Below are 10763 nucleotides of genomic sequence, written 5' to 3'. Positions count from 1 at the left end.
ATCATTTTTTGGTTTACCTTGTGTCATGCCTATATATTGTTTCATCCACTGCTCTACCATTTCTCTATTGCCAAGTGAGGGTTCCAGTGTCCACTTAAAGCTGCCCAGAGCAGCTTTTAGCCCTGAAAATCTGCCAAATTTTCTGGTACATAAGCTGAATCGAACTGAACTTCTTAGCTTCGAAATTGGCGGATAACAAAATCGTCCCTCGTAGAAGTACGTTGTGTTTCTAAAAACGTAGTTTGCGTCATGTACCCTCAAAGACCATAGACGAATGCAACTTTTTCTGATCCTGCCTAGAATTAAACGTGCGGATAACATGCAGTCTTAGCATCCATCCCCCTTTTCCTGTAAATCACAACTGGGGCATTTACTAAATGGATCTCTAAGAACAGCTCATGTACCCGCTTTTCGCTAACACCAAACACACTCTAGAAGAAGCACTATTTTGAGAAGGAAGCAAATTATATTGAGAATCTATGCTCTCGAAAAAGTCAGCCGGTCCCGCCACACGACTCCTAAAGTGTCTTAGGAGGCTGATTTAAGGCATGCAGTGCTCCCTCTGCTCCCTACTTTTCCCGTGAGTAGGAATGAAAAGTTGTATGCCGAAGTAAAAAAGGACTTATCCGTTATTTTTTCTATATTTTTCCTAACTATATACCTAACCATCTTATGACACCATATATTTAAGAAAAAATTCTAGGGGGCACTTCGCACCACTAAAGGGCGATGGGGCGAAAGCCCTTGTTTGAAACGCCACTGATTCATGCTTTACTACGTCTGATTCTGTATGTTGTGTGGTGCGAAGTTCAAGGAAGTGCCAAATGAAAGGCGCATCACGGGCGCCTAGATCCATAGAGTTTCTTACTCTTACCTAGAGGGAAAGCTGTGCTGCCGTCTATGGGCGTTTACATGGAGTTTCCAGATGGCCAATTCAGCCACCATGGGCGCTCAAAGCATCATGGGCCGGTGAGCTACCGAGTGCAGAACTACAACGTTTGGCCAAAACTAATCCAAAGATAAACGTTGTTCTACCGTAAATAATCTCCTAAGATTGAATATTGTGACTATAAATTACAAAAAGAGAGAGAAACAGATTGCCAGTGTGAGATTTATCCAATATAAGCGATGGCCCTTTCTCCTATTGGCTTAATTTTGAGCAGCACAGATACCAATATTTCGCACTTAATAGGAAAACTTTGAAATAAAAAAATGTTATGAAAATATTTATCGTTGTGCCATCACTTAAGGAAGTTTTTAGTGACATTTCGGGAAACAGAAACCATTTATTGGAGACGTCTGCTTTTGCGCCTTCGCTACTATGGCTTTCGCGGTCTATGTACGCACCTTCAAATGATGATGATAACAAAAAAAAAAACATTGCAGTAACGCCACTCCACGTACTCGAGGAAAACCGACTGTCCCGCAACAAGTAGCACACCGGCCCATGATTCTTAGCGCGCCCATGGTGGCTGAAGTGCAGCGCCCTCAGCTTTCCCTCTAGTTAGTGTAAGGAACTCTATGCCTGGATCGGACGCCCGGCGGGGTCTGCTTCGTATATGCGTGAATCGTCTTTTTACGTCATCAAATGGCGACTAGAAATGACGTCATGACCGGATGTGACGTCATCATGAAGTCGCATCTGGTAATGGCGTCATTTTAGTCACCAGCTGATGACGTCACAATTTCACGATATCCCGCGGGCGTAATTCCGGCTCATCATTGGTAGGGTCCCGCAACTTATTTATCCTCACTGGTTGCCTGTGAGCGGATATTCACTCACTGAAGGCAGGAAATGGTTAAGGTGAAGCTGATTGAATAGTGCTGCCGTTGTGATGCCGTCACCTCGTGGTTCTGTTCATGGCTGGTTTTTGCGGCTATTAAGAATTGAAAACATCACATAATGTAACCTAAAGGGAAACAGTGCGAATGGTCATTGTTGATGAAATACATGAAAACGATAAATACTGTTTAGAGCTGATAACTGCTGGCGCGGCATAGTCCATTGCTTACACAAGAGATAACACTGAAAGACGACCACACCAGTGATGCGCGCACTGACGGAAGAAACAACTGTGTGAAGCTTTGCCAGGCCAGATTCGGGGGGACAAGTGTCCTAGCAAGATTCAATGATACTCTGAAAATATATCAGGATGACTTCAGGTAAGGACACTTAAAGAGTATGAGCGTGCCGTCGCTAGCCCTTAGCAGGAAGGAGATGGAGATGCTTCTTCGGAACAATAGATGAAGATCCTTTCTTTTTGCAAACATAGTTCATGCTTTTTTTTCTGCCTCCTAGTCGCTATACTTTCCACATCTGCTTATCCGCATGCCATGATTCAGTAGATTTGTTTTCTTTTGATCCATGGCTCACATGACGACATTTGATGACACACACTTCTGATGATACAAGACTCGTTGATGATACACACTTCTTTTTATCCTCACTTACTAATCTCATCCGGTCATTGCCTGATGAAGTAACTTGGTGGTGACGTCATGAAGGGATCAAATTTTTAAGGACGCTTGCGGCGCCAACATAGCCTTCTAATTCTTTTGCATTAATAAAGTAGATGATAAATATGTCTGGATTTTCTTTGCAAACTTGTTGCTTTCTTGGGCAATCACATAATCACAGCGTTAGCGAGTTGTTAATTGTTAACAGAATATTAGCTAAAGCGCTGTAAAATATTAGAGGATGAATGCGATACAAGTAGTCGGCAAAACAGATGTCCCCAGAAAATGCTGTGTGATTTTTAAATGTTTCCTGTAACCTTCGAGCGCCGGCCCTGAAAGGCATTATCGCGATGATGAAAAATGATGCAGTGGCTATTTCATCATCATCATCATCATCATCATCATCATCATCATCATCATCATCATCATCATCATCATCATCATCATCAGCCTGATTATACCCACTGCAGGGCGAAGGCCTCTACCATATTTCTCCAATTAACCCGGTTCTGTGCTAGCTGAATCCATTTGACCCCGGCGAACTTCTATTTTGTTGCTGCGCAAACCTCCTGCTAGTTAAGGAGACGCCGATTCCTCTAAAACAGCGTTTTTCTTTTTTTCATTAAGCTTCTCAAAATGACGGACTCTGATGGGTGTGGAAACTACCAGAAGCTCGCGTGCTGCAGGGCTATGCGCGCGCCATCTCTCCCCTCCTCTCTTAGTACTCGACGGCTCCAGCGCCATAAAGCTTCTGCAGGCACACACGCCATTTCTGCGAGCTAAAAGCCTCGCATCGCGAGAGGCCACGACTTTTCGCGCCATCGGATAGGATGAACCCATGAAAGCTCAATATTTGTATGATGTTTTATTGTCATGCTTATTTTTGTTCGAGAATCCGTCCTTCTTTATTGAAGTAAAAAGGGCAAGGCTTCTGACTTCATAGCATACCATAGCCTATTTTCGCTTTTAGGGACCGCTAAAATTTAAAACGTAAATGAAAAACAGCTAGAAGGCTCTTGTATAGGCAAAGCTTTGTCTGCCCTATGGTCATCCGAGGGAACGCGGCTTTTGTGAAGGCTTGTTGTTCTCTTACTTTCCCCGAGTGAAATGGCAGTATGGCCTTCATGAAAACGGGGAAGATGCACCATGACAGCGTGTCGTGCTAAGTCACCATGCAGAGGAAGCGAGAAAAGCAATTCAAGTTCCGCGGTGAATGTAAACAGCGGCTTTTCTCCTGCGCTACGCGCTCGCTATATATTGCCATCTCCCCCGGATAACAAAGCACATTGCACTCAAGATGGGGGTGGCTGGCCCTCCATAGCACTGGGACTGGCGCCACCGCCTCGCCAGACTTAATGATGTACTTGTAAACAGTGGCATGTCTGCTCTGTGAGATCTCTAGAAATGCGGCGCGCCATCATCGTATTCATGTAAACATAGCTTATACAAGGAGTAATTTGTGGTTGGTGTGGTCACACAGACCGAACCTCAAATCTCAAGCACTACCGAATTAAACAATGAAGATATGACCGGTTCAGGGGTCAGTTGCTCTGTGTTATGCTCGTACGCTTTTTTGTTTTTCTTTTCTTTTACTGCACAGTGTCGTCTCCTGATACTCAGGTGTTTTTGACCAACAAATGAGCTTCCCGTGCACAAGGAGAGGCCACCTATTTGGAATGTACTCTCAGTAAAATTTAACAGAAAGCAAAGGAGGGCGTGGCCGCCTTCATGCCACGCGCTGGCATCTCCAACAACGGGAATAGAAAGACACTTGTTGACTCATGCGCTGTTGTAGCGGCCGCGTAGCATGTATACACCATTGGGTAGCCCACGTTTAGGTTCACTTTCGTGTTGACCTCCACTATGGCACCAATGTCACTGGCGGCGGGCCGACAACAAGAACTAAAAGCATTTCATGTTAGAAAAAATCGCGAATACCAAGGCTTACTATCACTCTGAACTTGTGATAGCTTAACTGCTTGGCTAAGCTTCGTGACATCACATGCCTGATAAAATGCAAACTTTTTGCATTGATTAATCGAATTAAAATACACAATGCAAAGAAATGGTGCACATTTATCCTCCTTTTATATCTGCCATGAACAATTGCCACTGCCATGTCTACACTGAAGGATGATAAAGGCGTGGTCCCGTGTGCGTGTTCATCGATGGCAGTTTTCACAGCCACGAGGCACCATGAAGGGAAACAAGAGCACGAGTTCCAAAAGAGCACGGTACCGAAAGGAGTAACGATGATAATGTTGAAACACATGCGGCTCAGGGCTTGGCCTAATGCGACATATCGCAGACGATAAAAAGCACGTATTATTGCCCGGGGGTTGTGTACACTGTAGTGAACTACACGAGGATATACGAAGACAAGGATGAAGTAGGCGAGAATACCACGAAGACGAGGATAAAGACGACAAAGTGCCGCTGCGCTGCTCGAGCTCGCTTGTGGAAGGCCTAGACTGGCTGTGCTCTTGATCACGCGACGCTCTTCCTTCCACCTACCGGACTCAGCTTGTGGCCCTTTTACAGACATTTCGCTTCGCCTTCGACGCCGCCCACACACCTCTCGGCCGTACTTCCACAGTCGCGCATCACATTCAGACCGGCTCTAACTCGCCTTTTCGACAGCGCCCCTATCGTGTGTCAGCGGCAGAGCGTCGCGTGATCAATGAGCAAGTTGAGGACATGCTACAACGTGGTGTAATCCGTCCATCACAAAGCCCCTGGTCTTCACCAGTGGTGCTAGTGAAAAAGAAAGATGGCTCGTTTCGCTTTTGTATCGACTACCGGCGCCTCAACAAGATTACCCACAAGGACAATTACCCCCTTCCGCGTATAGACGACGCTCTTGATTGCCTCCAAGGTGCCGAGTACTTTTCATCTCTTGATTTACGTTCAGGTTACTGGCAAGTACCAATGGCCGCCTGTGACAGAGAGAAGACCGCATTTGTGACGCCGGATGGCCTCTATGAATTTAATGTGATGCCCTTCGGTCTGTGCAATGCGCCCGCCACATTCGAAAGGATGATGGATAACATCTTGCGGAAGTTCAAGTGGCACATCTGCTCTGCTACTTGGACGACATTGTTGTCTTTTCCACCGACTTCGCTACGCACCTAGAGCGCTTGCGGCAAGTTTTGGTTTGCCTTACTGACGCCGGCCTGCAACTGAATCTCAAGAAGTGCCACTTCGGTGCCAGGGAGTTGACTATTTTGGGGCACATCGTCTCTAAGGAAGGTGTTCGCCCTGATCCGGCCAAGCTGCGCGCAGTGGCGGAGTTTCCTAAGCCGGTTTCGCTCAAGCAACTTCGAAGCTTCATAGGTCTATGCTCCTATTTTCGGCGCTTCGTGCAGAATTTTGCTTCAATAATTGCACCCCTGACGAAACTACTCGGAGGAAACAATGACTTAACTGCGTGGTCGGTCGAGTGCGACGAAGCGTTCAACGCATTGCGCCGTCTTTTGACTTCGCCACCAATCCTTCGCCACTACGACCCGACAGCACCCACCGAGGTCCATACTGATGCGAGTGGCGTTGGCCTCGGAGCTGTCTTGGCACAACGGAAAAACGGTTTTCACGAATACGTCGTCGCGTACGCGAGTCGTGTCCTCTCTAAAGCCGAATGCAACTACTCAGTTACGGAAAAGGAGCGTTTGGCAATTGTGTGGGCATTGACGAAATTCCGACCCTACCTTTATGGTCGCCAGTTTGACGTCGTCACGGACCACCACGCGTTATGTTGGCTGTCCTCTCTTAAAGACCCGTCCGGCCGCCTCGCACGATGGGCTCTCCGCCTACAGGAATTTGACATCCGCGTTATATATCGCTCTGGCCGTAAACACATGGACGCCGACGCACTGTCTCGTTCTCCCCTCTCCAACGAACCTGCTTGCTCTACGGCGGCTGATCCCGTCCTCTCCTCTCTAACCATCGCTGACATGCCTGCGGAGCAGCGCAAAGACCCGTGGCTCGCCTCTCTTATCGACGTCGTGTCCACTTCTAACGCTGCTGCACCTTCTCGGGCTTTACGCCGTCAAGCACCACACTTTGCCCTACGAGATGGTCTTCTCTACCGCCGCAATTATATGACTGATGGTCGACGATGGCTTCTCGTCATTCCTCGCCATTTACGACATGAAATTTGCGCCTCTTTCCATGCCGACCCTTAGTGTGCCCATCCTGGTGTCGTCAAGACGTTTCAAAGAATCTCTCAACGCTACTATTGGCGCGGCATGTACGGTTATATTCGCAAATACGTCCGCTCCTGCATCGCCTGTCAGCGCCGGAAGTCATCCACACCTCGTGCTTCTGGCCCCTTACAACCACTTCCATGCCCGGCCCGGCCTTTTGACCGCATTGGCGTTGACCTTTACGGGCCACTTCCCTGCACGGTTTCTGGGAACCGGTGGATTATCGTCGGCATCGACCACCTCACCCGGTATGCCGAGACCGCCGCTTTACCCGCCGCTACTGCCCGTGAAGTTGCCCTGTTCTTACTCCATCATTTTGTTCTTCGCCACGGCGCACCGCGAGAGCTGCTAAGTGACCGAGGACGCGTCTTCCTATCCAACGTCGTTGAAGCTCTACTGGCCGAATGTCGCGTCATACATCGGACCACTACGGCCTACCACCCTCAAACTAACGGGCTGACTGAGCGCTTCAATCGTACTCTCGGAAATATGCTGACGATGTACGTTGCCGCCGATCAGACGAACTGGGACGCTGTTCTTCCTTTCGTGACATACGCTTACAACACCGCCACGCAGTCAACTACTGGATTTAGCCCTTTTTTCCTCCTTTATGGGCGTGAGGCGTCGTCCACGATGGACACTATTTTACCATATCGTCCTGACTCCTCCGAGTGTACTCTCCTTTCAGACGTTGCCAAACATGCGGAGGAATGTCGCCAGTTGGCCCGGTGTTTTACATCGGAATCTCAAGGCCGCCAAAAGCATCACCACGACAAAGATGAGACGCCACACGTTTTTCCTGCAGGATCCCTTGTTTGGCTTTGGGTTCCCGGCACCCCACCGGGACTGTCATCAAAATTTCGAACCGAGTATCACGGCCCCTACCGCATTATCCGTCAAACATCGCCTGTGAATTACATCGTGGAGCCACTCACTACCTCTTCGGACATGCGTCATCGCGGCCGCGAAACTGTGCACTTGAGCCGCCTTAAAACGTACTACGATCCGCTCCTCTTGCCCTCACCATAGGTCGCCAGGATGGCTCCACCTCGCCCCGGGGGAAATTGTAGTGAACTACACGAGGATATACGAAGACAAGGATGAAGTAGGCGAGAATACCACGAAGACGAGGATAAAGACGACAAAGTGCCGCTGCGCTGCTCGAGCTCGCTTGTGGAAGGCCTAGACTGGCTGTGCTCTTGTGTGGTTCTTTGTGCAACTTGGAGAGGGCTATTATCCCTGTTAAAGGACAGAAACACCCCCTTTCAACACAAAAGGGCACAATAAGCTAATTTCATTAAATTTTATTACCCTCAAGAGAATGCGCATTACACAGGGAGTGGTATATTGTGTGTAGTGAGAAATCATAGAACAGGACATTAACAAATCACAGCAAGACTAGGCGAAACAAGGAAGTACAGAACACCGAATATAGGCGCAAAAATAAAAATGAAGGTAGAATAAACTGAAAAAAAAAAGTCATAATGAAGAGAAAACAAGATTGTACAGTCAAATGAACAACGACACGTTGAGCAAACATGCACAGTACACGAGGAACTGAAAACAAGGCAACCGGGTAGAAGAAACAAAAAATTAAATGATCAGCTTCAAGTGATGAGTGATGAGTGAAATTTGTCTTAAGCTGGTATTAATGCGATTTCGAGCGGAAGGCCGTTCCGCTCTACCGACGTACGAGGTAGAAACGGAGGTAGAAACGAATGGAAAAGAACATTGGTTTTGCAAGTGAAGACGTTTACGTTGTAATTAAGGATGGCCGACGCGGGGCGAGCGATAGAGATGCCTGCGCAATGAATGCGCGGTACAATTTGTCATGACGAAATATTTTGTGCAAAGAGGCCGAGACGTGATATATTCTTTCGAAGATGGAGAGGTGGCCTATTGAAGTTATGCTGCTAGTGCGGCTGTAATTGGAAAGATTGAAACGTGCCAAATTATTGTGAACCATCTCGAGTGAGCATGCGGAATTCGTGAAACCGGGATCCCAAATTGCAGAAGCATATTTAAGCTTTGAATATATTCAGGCATATTCAAGTCCTTGCAAACAAGGTGGCTTTGAAATCTTTCAGTGCAAGTACCCGAACGTCTAATAAACTTTTGTTGATGAATCAATTGATATGTTGCTTCCAGCTGAGGTCGTAGTGATATTCACACCCAAGTATCTGTAAGTATCAACAGGATCTAGAAGAGTATTATTTTATATAGGTAATTTAATACATAGCACGCAGGGGAGGGGGAGGGGCGGGATTTGTGAGTGATACTCGATCGCATAGCTTTAAACTTTTAAGGTTTGGTTCGGTTTGGTTTGTGAGGTTTAAGGTCCCAAAGCAATTCAAGCTATGAGAGACGCCGTAGTGGAGGTCTCCGTAAATTTCGACCACCTGGGGTTCTTTAACGTGCTCTGACACCGCATGGCACACGGGCGCCTTGCTTTTCGCTCAATCGAAAAGTGGCTGCCGAGGCCGGGATTCGATCCCGCGCCCTAGGCAACAGTAGTCGAGCGCCATGACCCCTGTGCCACGGCGGCGGGATAAATCTTTCAAGCATTTGCATCCCTTGGAACAGTAGTTGAGCGCCCTAACAACTGCGCCACCAGACGTAGTACATGGGTCATGGACTTAAACCTTGTAAGAATTTAGCTCGAACGTTTTTAGGGGATAGCTCGAAAGGAGATAGCTTGTAGGGGATAGCTCGAAAGTTTTGAGTGAGTTTAAGGTTGAGTGAGGGCGTCATTGCGTGAGGTCGAACCTGTGAGGTCCAGGCTTTTTGCTGTTATTGCGGCTTACTCTGAATAGCGCCCCTTCTGACGCGGAATTCGAGCGCACCGCAGCTGTGTGCATGCGAAGAATCGTGGTGTCCGGTTATCCCCCTTTCGGACGACCAGATGATCTAGCCTCTTCCCAGCTGTCGGTATACCATCGTAATGCTTTCATTCGCACAGCCTGAGGGCGCTTCCCTCTGGTTTTCTTGGAAGGAGTGCTTTTTTTTCCACTGCATCAATTCTTCAGGCCCCACCCCCTTCTCCCTTTCCTGGTGGCGCAGATGCTTGCCGCTGGCTGAAGCATCTAAAAGTACGCCAAACACAAACACTAAACTCGGAGCGATCCGCGGTACCTGTGCTGATGCCGCAAACAAGCTTCTATGGCTCCTTTACACAGGTCCATATCTCAATCCTACTTTTTCCACCTACCAGCATGGCCGTTTAGTTATTCCTATCTTTGTTTGCAGCAAGCAGTGCAAAGCGCTACGTAGTGTCTGAAAGCGGAGCTAATGCACTGACGCCGCTGCTTTTGGTATGTATTGGTGGCTGTGTGGCATTCATCACATGAGCGAAACCAGATGCCTAGAGAAGAACTGCGAAGGGAGGACATTGTGCACAGCAGGGAGCGCGGCCCCTCCGGGCTGCGTGCTCGTCTGATTTATGTTGTTCTTGTTTTCTTTTTTCTTTCTTTCTTTTTTTTTTTTTTTTTTTTTTTTTTTTACGTTTATGTCCTGTAAGTATACAGCCGTAACGGGGAAACGTCTTCTCTGCATGAACGTGGGGTGCCTGCGGCGAAGCAGCTTCTCAGACATCAGCGTGCGATTCATTTGTTCAGTCTTTGGAGGAAAACAAGTGAATACCCCAAATGAGCTCGTCTCAAACTGGTTGGGCAAATAGCATCCAGGACTCTGTTCGGACGTACCGGTATTTATATCGTCTTTTTGTTTTGGACATGGGTGGGAGTTTGACAGATTTTAAATTCAACGGGCCAGCTCGTGTTCGTGACTGGCAATGTAGACACCTCTTGTTCAGGTAATCTGACACCTGTATTTTTTTAAAATGAAGGCGCGGTGTTCAAAGACGAAATTTAGCCAAATATTGCAATTCGCTATGGGATGACAAAGAGAGAGAGAGAGAGAGAGAGAGGCAGATAGAAGAATAGAAACGCAGACAGGTTCACTATGAGATCACAGGGTTACCAACAAACCTAGGATATTGAAGTCATCATCCCAGCAGCGAAAAGCTGAGGGAATTGAGTGGTTGCCAGGGCTGGGTAAAATACTTTTTTTTTGCGATGTTTATTGCCTCAGAGCATAAAAAGAATG

The sequence above is a fragment of the Amblyomma maculatum genome, chromosome 1 (genome assembly GCF_055883805.1).
Source record: "Amblyomma maculatum isolate TAMU_Amacu chromosome 1, ASM5588380v1, whole genome shotgun sequence".
NCBI lineage: Eukaryota > Metazoa > Arthropoda > Arachnida > Ixodida > Ixodidae > Amblyomma > Amblyomma maculatum.
Note: the sequence above shows the minus strand (reverse complement) of the source record.